Here is a 25,062-nt window from a genome sequence, read left to right as displayed (position 1 = left end):
AATTGTGGAGTCAAACAAGAAAAAATAAATTAGTAATTTTGCACATAAACATTGCAAGCAGATTAAAACACAAACATTCTTGGCCAATATCAGTATAACATTTATTTGAAGGAGTATTTAAACACAAATATATAAAGTACACTTATCAGATTCCTCACCCTCTCTGATGGCCCATTGTAAAAATTACGGGGGGGGGGGGATGTCTTGGACAGGTAACTGTCTCCACTTCCATGAGAGCTGAATGCATAAATAATGTGTTTAACTTTGGCCAGCCCCTCCTTACTTACACTATTGGCAGCCCACTGGACAGGTAAGAAGTGTCATAATAAAAAAATATGAATACACATTGTACAAATTGAAGCACTTTTTTTCACTTTGCAATTACCTATCAAGATAATAAAAGAACAAAACTTTAAACGGTACCATTTTAAAGTATTAAGACAGGCCCTTGGACTACATGCTTTGGTGAATTCATCCATAAATATGACCACAAACGAGGTAGGTATAGTGTGTATGGGTTGGGCAAAATCAGCAGATAGAGGATTGGTATCGGATGACTTAGCGGTTGGGGGGAGGGAGGGTTCCAAATGAGTTTGGGACCCCCAAAAAAAGTCTCAGGCACTCGGCATCAATTTAAAGGACACAAATAATATTTTTACACATTTTAGGGGGTGTTTAGGGTAAAGCACTACAATGGAGCTGACAAAATACATTGTTAAGTGACTAGGCTAGTTGTGTATGGGTCCAGCAAAGCATGCTGGGGAGGTTAGTGAAGGCAAATATGCATGAAGGAAAAAAGGAACTTTAAAAAATTCCAGCATGCATGAGGACAAAGGGAACATTAACAGCATATTACAATCATGGTAATTAGGGAATGATGAAAGAAATACAATACATTAGCAAAAATTAAATACATAGAATGTGATGTTAAAGGAGAAATCTTACCTTAATTTAGTCCTTCTGCAGGACCTGAATGATGGCAGAACAGGTCTCTGGAATAGTGATCCCCAGAGCCGGGGGGGAGATGCCTGTCGAGAACTCGATATCCTGCAGAATTCTCCCTGTCGCCAAGTACCGCAACGTGGCGACTAGCCTCTGTTCGGGAGTGATGGCTTGCCGCATGCAGGTGTCCTGCTTGGTAATAAAAGGGGACAGCAAAGCCAACAGACGGTGAAAAACAGGGTCGGTCATCTGGAGATAATTCCTGACATCATCAGGATTATTCTCCTGGATCTCCCGCAACAAAGGCATGTGTAAGAATTGGTCACGCTGGAGCAACCAATTCTTGATCCATGAACTCCTCCCCGCCCTGTTCATGGACTGGGCTTGGGTCAAAGTAATAAGAACCCCAACACCAAGCCCCTGCACAGCACAAACTCTACGACGAGTACGTAACCGCAACATGGCTTCAAAACAGTCGGCTAGTCAGAACGAACTAACAGAACGCACTGAAAAACAGAAAGGCCTGAGAAGAGCGAGCTGAAAATCAGAAATGAGCGGACAAGAACGCACTGCAAAATCAAATACGTACTATAAAATACGCACTGAAAAACAAATGCAAACTGACTACACGCACTGAAAACCAGATACGAACCCACAAGCACAAACTGAAGAGCAGTAACGATCTGAAAAGCACGAGGCTGAAAAGCGCGAATCGTCTCTCACCAAACATCTACTAACACAAGATTGGCAGAAGGAGCCCAAAGGGTGCCGCACTGGCTACTGAACTTCCCTTTTCTAGTGCCGTCGTACGTGTTGTATGTCTCCGCGTTCTAGACATTCGGAATTTCCGTCAAGATTTGTGTGACCGTGTGTATGCAAGACAAGTTTGAGCCAACATCCGTTGGAAAAAAACATGGATTTTGTTGTCGGCAAATCCAATCGTGTGTACAGGGCATTAGTAAGGATTTGCCTTGTATGGTGGTAGGAGCTGAGAACCCCAGTGGAACACTTAGGCTGATCACCATTATAGGAGCACCATGTTTGTTAAATGGTTTGTCTATAGAGCTAAAGCGCTAATTTTAAAGGCTAATATGCAAGTTATTGTCCTAAAAAGGATTTGGGGCCCCGTCGCAGAGCATACCAGGCCCTTAGGTCTGGTATGGATTTTAAGGGGAACCCCCTACGCCGAAGACTCTTATCCTTATCCAAACACGCAGCCCGGCCGGTCAGGAAAGTGAGTGGGGATGAGCGAGCGCCCCCCCCTCCTGAACCGTACCAGGCCGCATGCCCTTAACATGGGGGGGTGGGTGCCTTGAGGGAGGGGGGCGCCCTGCGGCCCCCCCCAAGCACCTTATCCCCATGTTGATGAGGACAAGGTCCTCTTCCCGACAACCCTGGCCGTTGGTTGTCAGGGTCTGCGGGCGGGGGGCTTATCGGAATCTGTGAGCCCCCTTTAATAAGGGGGCCCCCAGATCCCGGCCCCCCACCCTATGTGAATGAGTATGGGGTACATCGTATCCCTACCCATTCACCCGGGGAAAAAAGTGTCAATAAAAAAAAAAAAACACACTAGACAGGTTTTTTAAGTTATTTACTAGGCAGCTCTGGGGGTCTTCTACCGACTTCGGGGGGTCTTCTTCCGACTTCTCCACTCTCTCCGGCCTCTTCTCCTGGTGTCCGGTTCTTCTCCCACTCTCCGGCCTCTTCTCCCGGTGTTCGGCCTCTTCTCCCGCTCCTCGGTTCTTCTGCCGGGCTCCTCGCTATCTTCTGCTCTTTTGCTAGCGGTGGCCCGGTCTTCTGCGTCGTCTTCTTCCGATTTTGACACAACGCTCTCTCCCGCTGTAATGCTGTGTGAGCGCTGCACAATGACTTATATAGGCATGGGGAGTGTTCACCGGGTGATGTCATCTGGTGACCCCACCCCCTTATGACATCACAGCCCTGGGACATGCTGGGATTGTGACGTCATAAGGGGACGGGGTCACCGGATGACATTACGGTGCCTATATAAGTCATTGCGCAGCGCTCACACAGCATTACAGCTGGAGAGAGCGTCGTGTCAACATCGGAAGAAGAGAAGACGCAGAAGACCGGGCCACCGCTAGCAAAAGAGTGGCAAAAGGGCAGAAGATAGCGGAGGAGCCCGGCAGAAGTACCGGAGAGCAGGAGAAGAGGCCGAACACTGGGAGAAGAGGCCGGAGAGCGGGAGAAGAGGCCGGAGAGCGGGAGAAGAGGCCGGAGAACGGGAGAAGAGGCCGGAGAACGGGAGAGGCCGGAGAACGGGAGAGGCCGGAGAGCGGAGAAGTCGGAAGAAGACCCCCGGAGCTGCCAAAATACTTTAAAAACCTGTCTAGTGTGTTTTTTATTGACACTTTTTCCCTAGGTGAATGGGTAGGGGTACCCCCTACTCATTCACATAGGGTGGGGGGCCAGGATCTGGGGCCCCCTTATTAAAAGGGGCTCCCGGATTCCGATAAGCCCCCACCCGCAGACCCCATCAACCAACGGCCAGGGTTGTCGGGAAGAGGCCCTTGTCCTCATCAACATGGGGACAAGGTGCTTTGGGGTGGGGGGCCGCAGGGCGCACCCCTCCCCCAAAGCATCCACCCCCCCATGTTGAGGGCATGCGGCCTAGTATGGTTCAGGAGGGGGGCGCTCGCTCGTCCCCAACTTTCCTGAGCGGCCGGGTCTGGTATGGATCCTGGGGGGACCCCCACGCCGTTTTTTAAAAACCCATACCAGACCTAAGGGTCATTGTCGCCTCCCTCTCGCCACAATAGGAAAATGTGTTTTTCCTATTGCAGCGAGCGCAAGATGTAGTAGCCTGTCGCCAAGAACCTTGCGTCGTATTTGGTCCGTCGGACCAGCATACAGACTAACTGGCTTCCCGATAGGAACTGGGTCCGGCGGAAAGATTTGAAACAAGTTTCAAATCTAAAGTCTATTGGATTTCCGACCAAAACGGTCCGTCGGAAGTCTGATGCAGCCCACACACGGTCGGATTGTCCGCCGGATTTGGTCCATCGGACCAGTCCGGTCGAAAAGTCCGCCCGTGTGTACGCTGCATAAGGTGTACAAAATTGAAGATTTTATTACCTGGGGGACAGTAGGAGTTATCCATTTATTAGTTTGCCCGTGTGGGCTCCAATACGTGGAGAGAACCACACGGGCTTTAAAAGTTAGAATTGGGGAACATCTGACCAATATCCGTAAAGGATTTATTGGCCATGTTTCTAGACATTTTCGTGAATGTCACAAGAGAGATCCCTCGGAGCTGAAAGTCACAGCTATAGAAAGATATTCCGCCCATTGGAGGAGTAGTAAAATGAAAAGACAGATTTCCAGAAGGGAAACCCGATGGATTTTTGACCTTTTGCTCTTATAATCCTATGGGGCTCAACATAGAATGGGACATTAATTGCTATATTAACAACAGTTGAGTCCACCATTTGTTTTTGTGCCTTTTTTGGCATATGTTGCACTAACCCCGTCTTTAGGGGCTGTCGGATGGGATAATTATACGGTTTAAATGTCATTATTAACTGATTAATTTTTATGTGGGTATTAACCAATATTTAATTTGAATTTAATATATCCTTTTTAATTTTTTTATTTTCAATTTTAATAATCTGTGAAGGTTTACTATATACATGGTGGTTAGACTTTTTTGTGTATCACTGATATCATTCTGTGATACTCCTGCTTGTCAGATGAATGTAATTAGTTATTGGATAGCATTCTGATGATCAATATATTTGAGTGATCCGGAATTTTTAGTATCAGATTCGGGATGATATCCGATAGCTAATTTCTGTGGTTATGTCTATAGGGGAGATTTAGGAAAAAAAGTTTGTAAAAGATTTTTTTTCAATTTTATTAGGTGACCGTGACATGTCTAATGTGGCATCTCATGATGTTTTTTATTGTTGTTGTTAAAAATGTGTTTTTTTAAACAATATTTGCCACAAAAAACTGTCTTGTATTTTTGACACCTGAGAGAAAACAGATGAGTTTTGTACTTCCAATGTCTCTCCTACCTAGTATAAATTAGGTGGTGAGTGACGTCCCAGAGTTATCTCCGTTCCCAGTCAATCCCTGTTACAGGGAAACACGTTGGTCGGAGAGTATCTTGTGACGTCACCATGCACCAGCTGGAAGTCTGAAAAACCTGTGGCTGTGTCATTGTATCGAATTTCTTTGCTGCGCTGAAGAAAATTTTATGGAATAAACTACCATTACTTACTGCACCATGAAGTTCCTTTTCTTCTAAATCCCTTACACTTACTGGATGAGTGTCGGGCAGAGTGGCTGGAAGGTGGAATTTCGTTAAAAACGTCCTGTTGTCCATGACGGAGGAAAGTGGCTAGTGTTTGTAGCGGACCAGATGGAAGATCACAGCTGATTACTGTGCATATCAGGTGAGCTTGATCCCTATAACTTGGGGTCCATTGTGTCTGGTAAGAGGCCATCTGGCTTCTTTAGCTTACTTCTTTGCTGGCATATAAAGTACTGACCAGTTGCCATTGCAGTTTTCTAGGTGCTGCACCCGAAGTTGCCTTCATTGTTACTTCATTTTTTTTCGTGTGATTTGGGACTTTTATAACCAATTAACTAGAAGTTGTTTTTAAGTGTTACATTTTACAAAAAAATTTTACACATTAATATTTGATTCACATGGACAGATTCACTCACATGTTATGTGTTTTTGCATAATGTGTTTTTAGGTTTGTGCAATCTTTTTTTATTTCTATATATGTTGAATTAAGTATTTAATTCTTGGAGATAGCAGCATACACTTACACATATTTTTTAATTGTTTATTTTTTTGTAGTGGCCATGATATATGTAGAACTTAATGTTGTGTATATATTATCATTTGGCGCCATCTAGCGGCCAAAATATAAAAAGGACTGCATCTTTATTTTCTATTACTGCAGAAGTTGATATGGAAGTACTTTGTTTACCTCTGGACATTACCTTGACCTACCCAGAATGCTAATTAACTCCCATGAATCTTAGGGAACAGACTGCATTGTGGGAAGATTATAAAAGGGCTGGGAGCGGCCATCTTAGGTCTCTTGGACACGCATGGCCAGCCAGGGAGGGAGGATCTGTGTGAGGTCTCCAGCACAGCGTGGCCTACCTCTACGGAACAGCGTTCCGAGCAGCGGCACTGTGATACACCAGAGAGCTGGACCGACGGCGGGGCAAGACTAGGAAGGAGTCTGAGGAGCCTGTCAGAGTCATCTGGGAGTTCCGGAGCGTCTTATAGTGTGGAGCGGAGCAGCGCCGGCCGGCCGGAGATAGAGCCCTGAACATTGGAGCGGGCTGTTGCCCACAAGTTCCTTGATGCACTTTTATACACAGGTCTACACAAGATAGAGTTGCTGGGACCCATAGTCCCACAAGCAGATTCAAAAATTAGTACTGAGTCCCTGGCATCAAAGTTAGTTAAAGTGCCACGGCACCAGAGCCTGGTTTTCATCTTTTCAGTAAACTTTGATAAGAAGTCATTAACCCTTGGATTACAAATTATCTTGTTTGCTAGCAGAAGAAAAGAAGATAAAGGACTGTTCAGTAACTTACAAGGCCTTGGGTTCTGATCTGAAAAGATGGGATAAGGCTACATTTTCATGGATGGGCTGAGTCAGTGTTCTTAAGATGAATGTGCTACCTCGCATACTGTTTTTTCTGCAGATGGTTCCCATCTCACTACCCAGAACTTTCTTCTCAACCCTCAATAGCGTGTTTATACGATATATTTGGAGTGGGAAATGCCCCTGGCTAGCTCTTCGCATGTTACAGCGCCCCAAGAGGCTGGGAGGCATGGGGTCCCAGTAATCCATAGATACTATGAAGCAATAGCCCTACAGCGCATTCTGGATCGGTACCATGGTGTCCCTTACAAACTCTAGGTACCCCTAGACAAATTCCTGGCGGACGTAATCTCTCTCATGCCCCCTGGGTACCCCAGGTACATAGGGGTCTCTCAATGCTGGTCTCTCCACTAGCTACTCACGCTCTAGCGATATGGGATGCCCTAAATAAAGAAGGGAAGCTTACACGGCCGACTTCACCTTTGGCACACTTAAGTGGCTTCCCATGGTTCATTCCGGGGGAACACCCTTCCTTTTTTCAAACCTGGGCGGCTGATGGAGAGTCCAGATGCGGTAGATTTGTTCAAGACCAAGGCTTACTGCCACTGGCTAAATTGAGAGAACAGTATGGCCCCTTCTCAATGGATGAGTGGAGCTATAGACAACTCCAGCACTTTATTACTAGCCTACCCCAGGGAGCCTGATCACCTACGTTGGCCTCACCATTTGAAAAATTATGTATGTCCACATTGGCTGTCCCACATGCCATATCAATACTGTATGACCTATTACAAGCCTTGTACATAGAGGGGAAACCGAGGTTCATTAGGGAGTGGGACCTTCAGTGTGTTCTGATTGAGCCTCAGCTGGACCATATGTACAGACTTAAACATTCGAGCACAGTGGATACGAAAATGCAGGAGAATAGTTATAAGGTTATGACCAGATGGTATAGAGTACCCTCCAAGCTCTCTAAGATATACCCCTCCCTATCAGATGCATGTTGGAGGGAATGTGGCCTTAAGGGCTCATTCCTTCACATCTTGTGGGAATACCCCAAGCTAAGACCCTTTTGGCTAGATATTCATGCTCAGATCAAGATTATTCTAGACTTGGAGCTCCCAGATTCCCCACTGGAATCTCTATTGCACTTCCCTACTACTCCTCTTAGCCAATACCGCAAATCTATTTTGCCTCATCTGCTGAACGCAGCCAGGAGATTGATACCAATCCACAGGAAAACACCCCGAGTGCCTACTTGTGCAGAATGGTTGACTTTGGTTAATAATATTAAGGCCGCAGAGGAGTGAATGGCATGGTATAAAGATAGATATGAGAAGTTTTATAGCATGTGGGCTGTTTGGCTAAACTATACAGGTTTAAGTGGGAGGGCCTCTCCGGTGTCCTCTCCAATAGTAGCCCCCTCTGTTTGATGGGTCCGCGTCGGGGGGGAACACGGAACATTTGGGGTCTGGTAGGCTGAGGAGATCGAGTTTTGGAGTACTGCCACAGCTTTTGACAGTTTAATATATCAGCAGATGTTCTTTTTTTTTTTCTTTTTCTAATTTCTACTTGTATTTTATGTCCTTTGTGCTATTTTTTGTTCTCTCTCTCTTTTTGTATGCATGGACTTGATCTCTAGAAGCATGGTCCGCTTTTTGTCTCTGAAAGAGAGTTCACCTCCCTCTGTGGAACTATACCAGATGGGAATGATAGGGGCAACCTATTACTGTTTGAGTTCATATCGTGATTGTAATGTGTTGATCACGTATCCCCTAGGAAGATCCCTAATCTGTGTACTTCCCTGAGTAATTTCTCTGATAACTAATACTGCCAGATGAGAAGCCCCTGTTCTCATATTATCTTTCTAAATTATGTGTTCTGTTACAATGCATACCTGTTTGTTTGGAAAATGTATTTTTCAAAATAAAGATTACATAAAAAAAATAAATGTTAGGCTTGGTTCACACTGCTGCAACCTGAAAGTCACGCAACTTACAATGCGACTTTGCCAGTCGACTTCAGGGTGACTTGGATGCAACTTTGAAGCAACTTCAGGAAATGCCTGGGTAATCTCCCTGTAATGTTGGATCCAAATCACATGAATTAAGATGAGCATCCGACTTGGAGGTGACTTCCAGTAAAGTCTATGGGCAAAAATCGGATAGAAGTCGCCTTGAAGTAGTACGGGAACCGTTTCCAAGGTCGGAGCGACTTCAGTAGTGCTAATTAGGACAGCTCTCATTGACTAACATGGGATTAAACATGTCACGCGAACTTGGGGTCTCACAAGTCGGATCACGGCAGTGTGAAATGAGCCTAATGCAGCGTACGCACAGGCGGACTTTTCGACCGGACTGGTCCGACGGTCTATCCGATGGACTTCCGACGGACTTTCCCAACGAACGGACTTGCCTACACATGATCACACCAAAGTCCAACGGATTTGTACGTGATGACGTATGACCGGACTAAAATAAGGAAGTTCATAGCCAGTAGCCAATAGCTGCCCTAGCGTCGGTTTTTGTCTGTCGGACTAGCATACAGACGAGCTGACTTTTCGACCGGACACGAGTCCGTCGGAAAGATTTGAAACATGTTTCAAATCTAAAGTCCGTCAGATTTTTGACCGAAAACGTCCGCTGTAGGTCCGATGGAGCCCACACACGGTCGGATTGTCGGCCGGATTCGGGCCGTCGGACCAGTCCGGTGGAAAAGTCCGCCTGTGTGTACGCGGCATAAGACATTACACACATTAATATTTTGATGCCCCTGAAATGTGTTTAGTAAACTTAAACTAAGAGTTCAATCTTCTACTAAGATCTTTACTTAACCTCCCCAAACAGTAGCTGAATAGATACTCAACAGAGAAAAGTGTTAATTGCCATATTTTGTTCACATAAATAATATATATGTAGCACTAACTCACGGTGGAGCTGCTGATTTTTAGCGGGCTGTTACCATCACCTTTTTACCTGTAATTTCACCAGTACAGGGTCTAGGGTCCTGTTGAGTTTATTGTCAGACAATGTAGGCACCAGTCACTTGAGTACTTTTCCAATGCTTTAATGGGAGATAACTGGAAGAAGTAGCAGGAAAGAGGTAGAAGAAGAGTTGCAGGGAAGTTCAAATACCTTTTCTTGGTGTAGCACTAAGAAATTGAAATCTTTGGGGTGATTATATCCTCAGCTCAGGATTAAATCTTTGCCCGCCCGGATAGGTCTCTCTCACCAACCTAGCAGCCAGAACTCAGCACGAACAAAAAGTCTCTGCCACAGACTTGGATGAAACAAAACTACTTCATCCTGTGGCAGGGGATCGTACAGTTTTCGATGAACAGCAAACACAGTACCAGAACCTTTAAGCCGACCCAGCAGTACTTGTGCAGTACTTGTGCGGTAGAGTAGTTTAGGATGCGTCCTCCAATCGAGTCACCAGGCCCTTCTTAAGACCAGCCTTGCATGGTCCCTTCCAAGATGGGTCCTCCCCTGGATCTTCCCGATTGTCCGGCTTCCACCCGCAGGACCATCCCAGCAAGAGCAGGCCCCAGACAGGCCTCTGGGTCTACCCGCTCGGCTGCCACAATGCAACCCTCCAGACCGGAGGGCCGCGACCTAGAACTCACTAACACATGCCTCTAGGCCAGGAGGGCCACGAGGTAAAGCCTTTCGAAACATGGCGTCTGTCCCATAAATACGCTCTCCCAGAATGCAACCCGGAGGACCACCTCCACCGAGTTGTCTACGGGACAGAAGAGCACTCATACTTCAGCTTGTTGCTTTCCAACACCGACCCATGGTGACACCGACACCCACAGGCAGAATGCGGAACTGCACGCAACACAGCCAAACTAGAACAGAGGCTAATCTAACTGTAAATTAAATCTGCACTATATACAGAACAGAAGATCCACTAAATTTACCTAGAAGCGGTAGATTGAAAAATCTACCAGCTCTAAAGATTTTATCCCACTGTATTTATTTTTTTTTAATCCTCCAAGTACCTTATTTCTGCAGTGCTGTTGTGTGGTCACATGATCATTCCCTGTTCTTTGGCATCTGCAGGGAAAGATCCTTGGAAGGGGCTTCTAGCTGAGGTATGCTCTTTACAGTAGGAGTCTGTGTCTGGTCAGCCCGAAATTGGTGCTGTGCTAGTCATATGACTAAAAAATAAAAGAAGTTTCAGAAGAACAATTCAAATTAGATTATGTAGCGCTGGTAGATTTTTAATATACTGCTGATAGGTAAATTTAGTGGGTTATCTGTTTATGTGTAGTTAGATTTGCCTCTGTTCCAGCTTGGCTGAGTTGCATGTAGTTTCACACTGTGCCTGTCGTTGTCACCATGGGTCGGTGTTGGAAAAGCAACATGTTGAAGTGTATAAGTGCTCCTCTGTCCCGGGGATAACTCGGTGGAGGTGGTCCTCCGAGTTGCATCCTGGGAGAGGGTATTTATAGGACAGACGCCATGTTTTGAGGTCGTTTTTCGTCCACCTGCTGGCCCTCCTGGCCGACAGGTATGCGCTAAGAGTACTACCTCGTGGTCCTCCGATCGGGAGGCCCACATCGCTGCGGCGTGTGGGTGGGCCCAGAAGTCTGTCTGGGGCCTACCACAGCGGCAGGGGAAGGGTCCTGGGCTGTCTATCCTGTGTGAAGAAGCTGGACAACTGAGAAGATCCCAGGGGAGGAACCATCATGGAAGGATCATGCAGAGTGCTGGTCTGGAGAGGGGCCTGGTGACTCAGTTGGAGGACGTATCCTAAAGTAATCCTACCGCATAGTACTGCCGGGTTGGTTTAAAGGTTCTAGTGCTGTGTTTGCTATTCACCGTTAAACACTACATCCTGTGGCAGAGGATCGTACAGGTTTTGTTCCGATCAAGTCTGTGGCAGAGACTTTTGTTCGTGCTGCGTACTGGCTGCTAGGTTGGTGAGAGAAACCTATCCAGGCGGGCAAAGATTCAATTCTACAGAGAGAGTATAATCAGCTACAAGCTTTCAATCCCTAATGCTACATTAAGAACGCTAAGAAAAGGTATTTGAGCTTCCCTACAACTTTCCTTCTGCCTCTTTCCTGCTACTTCCTTCAACTCAAGTTTATTAAAGCATTGGAAAAGATACTCAAGTGTCCGGTGACTACATTGTTTGGTGGTAAACTCAACGGGACCCTAGACCCGGTTCTGGTGAAATAAAAAGGTAACGAAGGTGACGGTAACAACCCACTTTAAACCAGCAGCTCCACCGTGAGTTATTGCTACAATTATAAATATCAAATAACGGTTTTACAGATCCCAGTAGTTCTTTATTGAACTTCAGATGTGTATTTTTTGAGCGTTAATATGGTGTAGGCGAGTCAAAGATGATTGACATTCTTTTACTTTATTTAGACTGCATCTGTATCCAAGGCTCTATTTTTTTACTTTACAGGTATTTTGGCATGTTGGCAATAAGGGCTCATTCACAAGTGCAGCAGGCACTGCTGCTCCTCTGAAAAGTGATCCGAGTGTGTGTTTGATAGGTGGTGAGGAGGCAATATGCTGCCTTCTCAGCAACTAATTTAAACCCATGATTGCCAGGCAATGTATGCGATTGTGAGGCGGTAGTACGACAATTAAAGGTTTAAATCAGGTGTAAGGAGGTGCGACTAGGTGACACTGTGCCCGGTGATCTTTGACTTCTCTCATGTTGTTCAAGTAGAGCTCCGCCTCTTTAAAGTTGCCTACCACTGCTATAGCAGATAAAAATTTAAATTTAAAAAAGCAGCACACCACAATGTGCAGTATATGTGCTGTAGTGTAGCGGAGTAATGTGCATTGGGCTCTGCTGTTCAATGCAATGGGGTGCCAGTTACAACAAATGGCACCACAACACATCACACAGAGCAGGTCCATTGCCACGCACAAGTGTGAATCATTCCTCAGAGAAAATAATATCTAACCATCATTATTTAAACTGATGATATTAAAAATGGACCTTCATTTGCTCTGGTGAGTCTACCTCTCTGGCTCCCTCCGACACGTTTTTGAAAAGCCCCGATTTATTTTTTTAAATTTACTGTTTAATTTTTTTTATTTTCTGGAGCGGCCCTGTGCTCGCCGAGGCGAGAATGATGTGTCCTGGTCTTGCAGCCTCCTGAAAAATCGACATCACATGTCCCATGAGGCTGCAGAAGTGGGACAAAACATGGCCCGCGGTTGTAGCTGTGAACATCATGGGCCTACTGTCTGAATCCAGAAAAGGCAGCTGGCTCACAATAATAGAGGTACAGTGGATCCGGAGGGTATTCAGTGCTTCACTTTTTCCACATTTTATGTTACAGCCTTATTCCAAAATGGATTAAATTTGTTATTTTCCTCAAAATTCTACAAACAATACCTCATAATGACAACCAGAAGTTTGTTTGAAATCTTTGGAAATTCACAGCCTTTGCTCAATACTTTGTTGACACACCAATTACAGCTTCAAGACTGAGTATAATGCTACAAGCTTGGCACACCTATTTTTGGGCAGTTTCTCCCATTCTTCTTTCCATCAGGTTAGATGGGGGGCAAGGGTGCATAGTAATTTTCAGATCTCTCCAGAGATGTTCAATCAGGTTCAAGTCTGGGCTCTGACTGGGCCACTGAAGGACACCTTTGTTATCTTGGCTGTGTGCTTAGAGTCATTGACACGTTGGAAGATAAACCTTTGCCCCAGTCTGAGGTCCAGAGCACTCTGGAGCAGGTTTTTATCAAGGATGTCTCTGTACATTGCTGCATTCATCTTCCCCTCGATCCTGACTAGTCTCCCAGTTCCTGCCACTAAAAAAAACATCCCCACAGCATGATGCTGCCACCACATAGCTTCAATGTAGGGATGGTATTGGCCAGGTGATGAGTGGTGCCTGGTTTCCTCCATACATGATGCTTGCCATTCAGGCCAAATTGTTCAATCTGCGTTTCATCCGACCAGAGAATTTTGTTTCTCATGGTCTGAGAGTCCTTCCGGTGCCTTTTGGCAAACTCCAGTTGGGCTGTCATGTGCCTTTTACTGAGGAGTGTCTTCCGTCTGGCCACTCTACCATAATGGCCTGATTGGTGGAGTGCTGCAGAGATGGTTGTTCTTCTGGAAGGTTCTCCTCTCTCCACAGAGAAACGCTGGAGCTCTGTCAGAGTGACCTACTCCCCCTTCTCCCCGGATCGCTCAGTTTGGCCGGGCGGCCTGTGACAGACCTAGCCGGGACAGAGGCTGTTGGAGAGGACTGGGTGCGAGCCTCTTGCCTTTTGATTATGGGCCCTGGATTTTCAATGGAACGGTGCTCTTTGTGGGGTGAATTGGAGGTCCGGTCTGAACTGTACTAATAGGACTCAGTCGTGTATATATGTATATATTGTATGTTGTTTGATTCTGTTGGGGACTCCTTGCTGTGGATTTGTGTCCCTGAAGAGGGAGGGGGGATTCCTCCAGCAGCCCCCTGCTGATAAGACTGATTCATTCTGTTGGGACACATCCTGTGAGGAGATGCTGGTATCATCAACTCCAACTACCTGTGTTTATGTTAATTGAATGAGCTGATCACATTGTCCTCTATACAATGTAGGAGACGGGACGACTCCTATTGGAGCTGGGCAATAGGTCATGTCTCAGTCACCTAGGCTGTATAAAGAATTAGTTAATTAGCTCATATTAATTAGGTTAATTAGGTTACAGTTGTTTTGTTAGAGGAGGTTCCAACGGCATATCAAGTCTTGTAATTTTGATTCTAAATAAAGTGAGTTCATGTTAGCAACAAGCAAGTGTCGCCTTGTTTTGTGCTCAGAGAGGTTGGAGTATCTGATATCTGTATACAGACTGGGAGGAAGTGGTATATTACGGAAGCACTCAAGCGAAGTGTGGGACGTTCCGTGACACGGCCCACTCTAGGAAGAGTCCTGGTGGTTCCAAACTTCTTCCATTTATGGATGATGGTTGCCACTGTGCTCATTGGGACCTCTAATGCTGCAGACATTTTTCTGTATCCTTTCCTAGATCTGTGCCTCAATACAATCCTGTCTCGGAGATCTACAGACAATTCCTTGGACTTCATGGCTTGGTTTGTGCTCGGACATGCACGGTTAACTGTGGGATCTTATATAAACAGGTGTGTGCCTTTCCAAATCATGTCCAATCAACTGAATTTACCACAGGTGGACTCCAATCATATTGTAGAAACATCTCAAGGATCATCAGTGGAAACAAGATGCACCTGAGCTCATTTTTCAGTGTCACAGCAAAGGCTGTCAATACTTCTGTACATTGGAAGTTTTTATTTTCAATAAATTTGCAAAGATTTCAATCAAACTTCCTTTACGTCATTATGGGGTATTGTTTGTAGAATTGAGGAAAATAATAAATTTAATCCATTTTGGAATAAGGCTATAACATAACAAAATGTGGAAAAAGTGAAGCGCTGTGAATACTTTCCGGATGCACTGTAGACCAAGGTGGCGGACATGGCTTTCACACCCCAGCAGTGGATCGCAGCAGAACAAGGCTGGATCTGCTGGGTGAGTGTGTAACACTAGGACAATGATGCAGGACAGGTAAGAGGGGTTAAAAAAAAAAAAAAGGCAAGGGGAGTGAAGTTCCTCTTTAATATACAGTATATATCTTACAATGTGTGTGTGTACACGAATATCTTACACAAGTGTTTAATGATATGTAGGTTAAGTGTCATTAAAAACAATAAAGAGTTCTTTAGCTCCTGTAATTACAGTTCATGTTTGTTTGCTGTTGAATACCTAGCAATGTACAAGGACAGTATTATGCTGACTGCGGTCAGAAAGCTTTGGGGCATATACCAGAGCCAGAACCAGTTTGGGGAGATGGAAAAAGCTCATAAGACTGATTAATACTGTCACAATATGCTTTGTCACCACATGGCTTTACTCTCTACAAACATTATGAAACCAAGTATAAGCAATGATGTCATGTTAATGGCGCTAATTTAACCACTTCAGCCCTGTAAGGATTTACCCCCCTTTATGACCAGGCCATGTTTTGCAATATGGCACTTTGTTACTTTAACTGACAATTGCATGGACGTGCGACGCTGTACCCAAATACAATTTACCGTATATACACTCGAGTATAAGTCGTGATTTTCAGCCCTTTTTTTTTGCGCTGAAAGTCCCCCCCTCGACTTATACTCGAGTCACCGCCGTCTGCCTACATGATCAGCGTGTCATGCAGGCAGACGGCGGCCAGCGTGTGCTATTGCTATTCGGCGGCCAATTACTGTTCAAAAGCCACGCCTTCTCCTCACCTGTGATAGGCAGTCAGTGTACAGCCTATCACGGACATTCTCTCATCCTCGTCCGTGGTATGAGGATGAGAGAATGTCCGTGATAGGCTGACTGCTGGGAAATGGAGTTTTCTGCCTATCATGGACGAGGAGGAGGCGCAGCTTTTGAACAGTGAATGGCCGCCGAATAGTAATAGCACGCGCTGATCGCTGCAGAGTGGCACATGGAGGCATGCCAAGGACACAGGTAGGATGCACACAGACACATACATATACACAGGACACATGGAGGTATACAAGTGCAGATGGGCATTGTTGACCCTCTTTTTCCACTTACAGTAGCTGCTGCATTTCTCACCCTCGTCTTATACTTGGGTCAATAAGTTTTTCCCCTTTTTTTCGTGGTAAATTAGGGCCTCGACTTATACTTGGATCGACCTATACTCGAGTATATACAGTATGTCTCTTTTATCCCACAAATAGAGCTTTCTTTTAGTGGTATTTGATCACTTCTAAAAAAAAAAAAAAAAAAAAAAAAATTATGAAATACTAGAGCGCTGCTATGCAAATGTTAATTCAAATGTGACACTAGAACAGCTGCACCATTAAATAGTGATCTCACACCAACATCAAAATGTAAAAACTCAAAAGAATGGTGCGCTAATTCAGCCTGTGCAAAAATCCAAGCACAGGCTGAATTAGCACACCATTCTTTTGAGTTTTTACATTTGATCACCCCTGTTTCTACTTTCTGCTATAAAACACATCCAAAAAAAAAAATGTAAAAAAAAAAAAAAAAAAAAAAAAAAAAAAAAGAAAAATCAAATTTCTTCATCAATTTAGTCCAATATGTATTCTGCTACATATTTTTGTTAAAAAACAAAAAACAAAACAATAAGTGTATATGGATTGGTTTGCGCAAAAGTTATCACATTTACAAACTATGGGATATTTTTATGGCATTTTTTTAAATTTATTTTTTTCCTAGTAATGGTGGCGATCAGCAATTTTTAGCAGGACTGCAACATTGCAGCGGACAAATTGGACACCTAACAGACACTTTTGACACTTTTTTGGGAACCAGTGACATTGTCACAGTGATCAGTGCTAAATACGCACGGTTACTATACTACATCAGGGACGATTAAAGGGTTAACTGTGTGCCTAGCTGGTGCTTGCTAACTGTGTGGGGGTTGCTCTGACTGGATGAAGACAGATCAGTGTTCTTGCTTAGTATTTTCTCCCCTGTCAGAATGGCAATCTGCCTTGTTTACATAGGCAGATCGCCGCTCTGCCTCTCTGGGGAATGATCACGGGTGGCCGGTGGACATTGGGTCCGCCGGACCCGCTGATTGGCATCCCCTGTATCCAATCAGCGTGCGATCGCATGTCTGGCGGAGCGCGCGCACCCCTCAGTGTCTATTGCACTAAATTACATACAGGCAGGGGCGTTGCTAGGTCTACAAAAGATCTGGGGCTAGAGCCCATAGCAGCGTAGTAAAGAAAGTCATACGCATGTATATACACTAATATGTGTGTGTGTGTGTGTGTGTGTGTGTGTGTGTGTGTGTGTGTGTGTGTGTGTGTGTGTGTGTGTGTGTGTGTGTGTGTGTGTGTGTGTGTATATCCCCAGAGAGCCCCCCTTACATCAGGGTCCCCAGAGCCTCCTCCTTGCATCAGGGTCCCCAGAGAGCCCCTCCTCTTACATCAGGGTCCCCAGAGAGCCTCCCCTCCCCTTGGGGACCCCTGCAGAGACTCGGGGCTATGGGCCCCAGATTTGGGGCTATAGCCCCAAAAGCCACCCCCTAGCGACGTCACTGCATACAGGTATGTAGTTTCGCACAATAGAGCACTAAATTACATACAGGTATGTAGTCTCGCGTAGAGCCAACCTGCCGCAGTACAACTGCAGTAGGCGGTTCGCAAGTGGTTAAATTAGCTGCTGAAATTACTTAAAGCTGAAATTCAGGTGTACAGATTTTTGCATAGCTACATTGATCCAGCTTAGACCAATGCCAGTATGTGCCATACCTCGAAGATCCTTATGGAACATGGAAATCACTGTTGTAGGCACCATTGCTACAGTGATCGGCGCTAGCTTCCAGATCCCGTGACCAAGGAGATTGATCACTCAGCACACGCACCATTCAGAGAACACTTTTCATTCTTGTAACAAATGCAAAGCGCTCGATCATTGGAGGTGGAGATTGTGTCATCACCACCCCACCTCCCACCTTGTCCAATCAGAGAATGTTTTGCATTCATTGAGTATATACAAAGTGTTCTCTGAATGGCACCTTTGTCAAGCGAGCAACCTCCTGTTTTTTACTAAGCAACAGGGCAGTCGCTCAACGTGGGACCCGGAAGCTAGTGGCGGTCACTGTAGTAGCGGTGCCTTCTACAGTTATTTCCAGCTTCTACAGGAATCCTACAGGTATGACACATACATGCTTACACTGGTCCAAGCTGGACCAATGTAACTATGCAAAAATATGCATACTTGCTAGCTTAAGGCACCTTTCACACTTGTGCAACTTGTCCTGCTACTTGGGACTGCAAAGTCGCATTACAAGTTGAACCCCATGATTTGATGAGTACCATTCATATCTGAGTGACTTCAAAGCAGTCCCTGTACTACTTTGGTCCGACTTTAATGCTTTAATGTGACTTGAGGTCCATTGCTTCAAGTTGCGTGAAAGTCGTGGCAAAATTGCGTCAATGAAAATCGTGGCAAAATAATGAATAACTTTGTAAGGATCTGTTTTGTTTTGACATTAAAGAGTATATATTTCTGTTAATTGGCAGGAGGCTGCATACTAAAGGTTTTTTTTAACCTTCCTGCATCCTAAAAAAACTTCAGCCTTTAGAATCACTTTAAGGGTCAGTTCACACCAGAGCGCAGTGCGGGAAACCCGTGATCCATGTGCGTTTCACTCAACGTTCTCAAAACACACTGTACTTGTGATCTGCAGTAGGTGTCAGTACAATGCTAAAGACACTCCAAATGCAGGTTGCAAATGCAGTGTTTTGCCTGCACTGAATCGCATGGTACCATGTGACCCGGTTACTCTGTATTTTGTAAAGTAGTACATGCCCTACTTTTGCTGCGGTCCGGTGCAATTTGGGCTGAAATTGCATTGCACCCAGATCGCATGTGAATCGCACAGGAATGCGCAACGCGTTCCTGTGTGATTCATGGTGTGTATCTGCACTAAAAGAACGTAGGATTTAATATCTGTTTAAATTTAATCGCTTTGTAAGGATCTGTTTTGTTTTGACATTAAAGAGTATATTTCTGTTAATTAGTAGGAAAGTAAATGAATAATTCAACTGCAATTCAGTATTTGACAATAAAACATGAACATTTCAAATGAGTGAATACATTTTTCAAGCATTGTAAAATAATCTCCACTTATTTCTCCAGGCACAACTACTCTGATCTGAAATCTCAGCAACATGTGCAGACCAGTAAATCTTGTTCATTAGGAATATCCTCCACTCATGTTACTTGGTATTGTCCAGAAACCTTTACTAGTCAAGTGAAACCCGAAAAGTGAGACACGACCGGGACTTCAGCTGAGAAGCTTGTTCTCCAGAACTGAACCTCCATTGCAGCATTGTAAGTAGATGAACAGAACACATTATTGGGTCACTGTAATGTATGGTGCTCCTGGGGGGCAGGAGAAGGCTGTCTGTCCACCAACCTGTGTATATGGCTTACCTATGCAGGTGAAGTATTTGAGGATATTTCTCTTTACTGGTATATTTTCAGAGATGTATACATAGGACACAGACCACCACTAAGGGCTTTTTCACACTGGCAGCCAGAGGCCAGTGCAAGCAATTGTCGGGGTTGAGTCTTTGTTTTGCAATCAACCCCTGACTGTCCACCTAAACCAGGGCATACAGTTGCTCAGGGCTGTACACTAAGGTGACCAGATTTTCAAAATTGAAATCTGGGGACAACTTACTGGCCATGCCCACTTTTATTGGGGGTGGCACAGGGCAGTGCAGGAGGTAGGGGTTAATGGGGCGCCACTTTAAACGTTGGGTGTGTCCAAATTGTGCTGACAGTGGGAGGGGCTAAAAAGGTTTAATAACACCTGAGCCTACTTTTCTCTGGATCAAGAGTGCAGGCCCAGATGTGCACCGCAGGTTGCCGTCACAAGAAATGGCAAGGAGGCAAATAATCAATATCCTTACTTCCCCAAATGAAGCCAAAAGGGGAGGACTGAGAAGACCACATAATATGTGACATCAATAATCATGGACACTGTCAGGAGCAGACACACCCCTCCCCTCCCTCCTTCTCCAGGCCAATCACAGAAATGTTATTAAACTTATCTTTACTCCAATAGTCCCATCCCTCGCTGGCGCCAGCATCTTCTGCTGTGTGCCGGTCTTCAGCCATTTTCATTGGCCAGCACAGGATGATGCCAGTCACCTTGGCACACAGAGTCCGGGCCAACAGTATAAGCTGAACTGTGCATGAGGCCATGAGCAGCTCAGTTTACGTCTTGGAGAAGACAGGCAACAGGAAGGTAGGTGCATCTTATTGCAAAAGAGGCATTGAATGTCTCTTCTGCAATAAAGAGCATGTCTACTCACTGTTTGAGACGTGGCAATTTAGTTCCACTTGGAGATAGAATACTTTGCAGCCACCTGGGCTGGGGACACCATTCTTAGAGCTGAAAATAAATTAGGGACACATTCTTTTAACCAGACACACAATCAAGGTGTCCACATTTTTTCATGTGGACAGCCCCCCAAAATTAGGGACTGTCCCCAGAAACTGGGATGTCTGTACACATACCTTGGTCATGATGCCTTGCAGGACTCCAGGAATATTCTTTATTGGCAAGATACATTGGGTCAACTTGGTATGATCTGTATAATATATCCAGAGTGCCAATGGGAAAACTGAAAATCACTTTAGTAGCCAATGTTAAATGTGTGACTTCTGCTCTGCACACAAGGAGTCACTCACTTAGCACTGCCACCATTGAGAGAACATTATACATAATATATATATTTTATAAACAATATTTACTGAGGTTTTATAATTACAAAAAGTACAAGGAAAAGAAAGTATTGCAAAAAACCTACAGTTACAAAAGTGCATAACAACAATATATCACATATTCAGCAGTGGTTGTTCAGGTGGAGTATAGCCCAAAGGGCTTAGTACAATAACATACATCCACAATCAGTATAGATATGGAATAAATAAAGGCAACAGAAGCGTGTCAGTTAATACACAGTGAATCATGCAATACAAAAAAAAAAAAAAAAAAAAAAAAACACAAGAGTAACAAAAACAAATACCACAAAACTAAAGACTATAGAAAATATAGGATACCTTAAAAATCGGAAAATAGTGGTTTATACCAACCAAGTGATGAACATCCTGTGTCAGAAGACAAGGACACAAAAGAAAAGACTGGGTCGCTTAATGACAAGATCTAATAATGCTGTTTGTGGTGGTAAAAAGGTCCTGTTGTATAATGTATATACGGTGCTTCAGGAGAAATAGGATGGACAAGCATTCCAAGTAGGTAGGTGCTCAATCATCTGGGCTCTCATAAGAGTAAGACAGCCAACTTATCCATGTGTTCCTGAATTTGTTAAGTTGACATCTAAAAGTGTGAACCCATTGTTCAGCTTCCATATTAGTGTTCACCTCCCATTTCCAATCAGCTACCAATGGGAAAACAGCCTGCTTTCAATATCTCGGAATCTTGCTCTTTGCTACATTTAACCATAGATGAGCGATACTATTTTTATATAACCTGACAGAGGAAGGTGCATCATTATTGTTATTATTTCAGGTACTTATATAGAGCTGTCAATTTATGCAGCACTTTACATATACATTGTACATTCACATCAGTCCCTACACTCAAGGAGCTTACAACCTAAGGTCCCTAACTCACATTCATACATATACCAGGGCCAATTTAGACAGGATCTGATTAACCTACCAGCATGTCTTTAGAGTGTGGGAGGAAACCGGAGTAACTGGGAGGAAACCCACGCAGGCACAGGGAGAACATGCAAACTCCAGGCAGATGGTGTCGTGGTCAGGATTTGAACCAGCAACCCTTTTGGAACAAAAACTGTAGTGGGGTGCATGTGATTGGTCTGAGGGTCGTTTTCTTAATCCACAGTGTAATCTCCTCCCAGATGTCTCTAATCTTGGGCCAGGACCACCGAAGATGTAGAAAGGTGACCGTCTTGGCGCACCCCTTCCAACACCGGGAGTCAGAGCCTGGGAACATCTGAGCCAAGCTGGAAAGGGTTCTGTACCACCTTGTGAGAAATTTGTAGGAGGATTCCTGGATACCAGCACCAATGGAGGATACATGAGATAACTTAATCATTTTCTGAATTTCTGGGGGGGTGGGGTGGGATTCTACCCCAAGTCCCTTCTCCCAATCTGCAATATAGTATGGAGTCATCACCGACTGGAGAGGATGTCCCAATCAGAGAACACCTTGTATTCATTGTGCCGAGTAAGTGACTCCCTGTGTTTATTGTGCAGAGGGAAAGTTGCTTGGCATAGGACGCAGAAGATCACATCAAACACTGTAGATGCAAATATTACAGTAATTGTCAGCTTCTCCAGCAGCCCTCCAGATATAAGATATGGATAATTATATTGTGCTGAGCTGGAAGAATGGCGTTTCCCCCACTTCGGTCATGCACCCAAGAGTCTTCCAGGCAATATTGTAAAGTGACATAAGGCGGTTGGGTTCAAGAACCCAGAGGAGATACCTGGCTCTCTGAGGACATCCGTATCTACGATGGTGGCATGGAACCTGACAACACTGGATGTGCTGGGCATGTAAATGTTTTGATGGCAACCAGCAGTATAGGTGAGAAGGGGGGAAAAATATAAAGGGGGAGTTTAGTAGCAGAGCGTTTAGCAGCAGAAACAAAACATCACTTGAGTGTCCTGAAGAGGAGCGTTTGGATTGAAAAAAAAAAAGGCGCACATAAATGCGCATTAACACGTTCATGCATTAATACATTCTAATGGTCAGAATAAATTAATATTTTGACCAAAAGAATGCATTCACACATTAACACCAAATGCATGAACATGCATAAATGCGGCATTTTTTCTGCTGATTTTCTCTTGTAAGAAGAAAAGGCATTTTAAGAATACAGTGTATTTGGCTTTATAGCAGTGATCTTTAGGAGTCTTGTGTGATGTGTCATCAGTCTATCATTACCTTGAAGCATGTTCCGTTTCCAACAACCTTTATGTCATTTTCACAGTCTCTAGCAGTCTCCTGCAGCATGCTCATAGTCTGACCATCTCTTGTATGATGCCCATAGGCTCTCTCCAACCATCTCTTGTATGATGCCCATAGGCTCTCTCCAACCATCTCTTGTATGATGCCCATAGGCTCTCTCCAACCATCTCTTGTATGATGCCCATAGGCTCTCTCCAACCATCTCTTGTATGATGCCCATAGGCTCTCTCCAACCATCTCTTGTATGATGCCCATAGTCTCCCACCATCTCTTGTATGATGCCCATAGTCTCCCACCATCTCTTGTATGATGCCCATAGTCTCCCACCATCTCTTGTATGATGCCCATAGTCTCCCACCATCTCTTGTATGATGCCCATAGTCTCCCACCATCTCTTGTATGATGCCCATAGTCTCCCACCATCTCTTGTATGATGCCCACAGTCTCCCACCATCTCTTGTATGATGCCCACAGTCTCCCACCATCTCTTGTAGGATGCCCACAGTCCCCGACCATCTCTTGTAGGATGCCCACAGTCTCCGACCATCTCTTGTAGGATGCCCACAGTCTCCGACCATCTCTTGTAGGATGCCCAGTCTCTGACCATCTCTTGTAGGATGCCCAGTCTCTGACCATCTCTTGTAGGATGCCCAGTCTCTGACCATCTCTTGTAGGATGCCCAGTCCCTGACCATCTCTTGTAGGATGCCCAGTCCCTGACCATCTCTTGTATGATGCTCACAGCAAAGGCGTAACTAGAACCTTCAGGGGCCCGGGGTAAGAAACCATGATGGGCCCCCTGACCCACCCTTCCATCTGAGCCCTGGGCTTCCAATTTTGGGAGGTCATCCATGGACATCCTCCCAGAACCCTGCCCATGGGACGTGCATCCAGCGCAAATCACAGTGGCACTTTACCATGTGATCAGCTGATCACATGTAAACAGACTTGCTGGTTATCAGAAGCCCTTTCCTCCCACGCTGTGTCTGAGGAAAGGAGAGCCGTTAACCAGCAAGAATGTCAGTAAATTGTTTACACTGATGATCAGTGCAGCCTATCAGTGTCACTTATCAGTGCTCATCAATGCCGCCTATTAGTGCCCATCAATGCTGCCCATCAGTGCCGCATTTCAGTTCCACCTATCAGCACCCATCAATTCTGCCTATCAGTGCCACCTATAAGTGCTCATCAATGATGCCTATCAGAGCCACCTATCAGTGCCACCTATCAGTCTTCATCAATGCCGCCTATCAGTGCCATCTATCAATGCCATCTATCAATGCTCAATGCCTATCAGTGCCACCTATCAGTCCCCATCAATGCTGCCTATCAGTGCTCATCAGTGCCCCCCATCAGTGCCACATATCAGTCCTCATCAATGCTGCCTATCAGTGTCTATTAGTGCCACTTATCAGTGCTCAATACTCATCAGTGCCGCCTATCAGTGTTTATCAATCCCACCTATCAGTGCCCATCGATCAATGCCACCTATTAGTGCCCATCGATCAATGCCGCCCGTCTCCTCAGCAGGTCTCTGAGCGGAGAGCGTGTCTCTCTCATACAGCTCAGAGTGGTCATTGACAGTTCTCCCTTTCTCCTCTCTCGCACGGGATGAGAAAGGAGACAGCCGATCTACTCCGCCCCCCCTCCCCTTCTGTGTGTGCTCTGTGGGAAGTGTGATCTTTGTTAGCTTCACACTTGACTTCCCACAGTGGACAAACAGGAGGGGGGGGGGGGGGGACGGTCATGGGGACAGAGCAGATCGGCTGTCTCCTTTCTCATCCCGTGCGAGAGAGGAGAAAGGGAGAACTGTCAATGACTGCTCTGAGCTGTATGAGAGAGACACGCTCTCTGCTCAGAGACCTGTGTTTAGCAACCTTGCTGGGGCCCCCTGACAGTGGCGGAATGCCAGGGCCCATTCGCAAGTGCAACTGCTGTGACCCTGGTAATTCCGCCACTGGCCCACAGTCTCTGTCCATCTCATGTATCACACCTATAATCTGACT

This window comes from Aquarana catesbeiana, linkage group LG13, assembly GCF_042186555.1.
Source record: "Aquarana catesbeiana isolate 2022-GZ linkage group LG13, ASM4218655v1, whole genome shotgun sequence".
NCBI classification, from domain to species: Eukaryota; Metazoa; Chordata; class Amphibia; order Anura; family Ranidae; genus Aquarana; species Aquarana catesbeiana.
Note: the sequence above shows the minus strand (reverse complement) of the source record.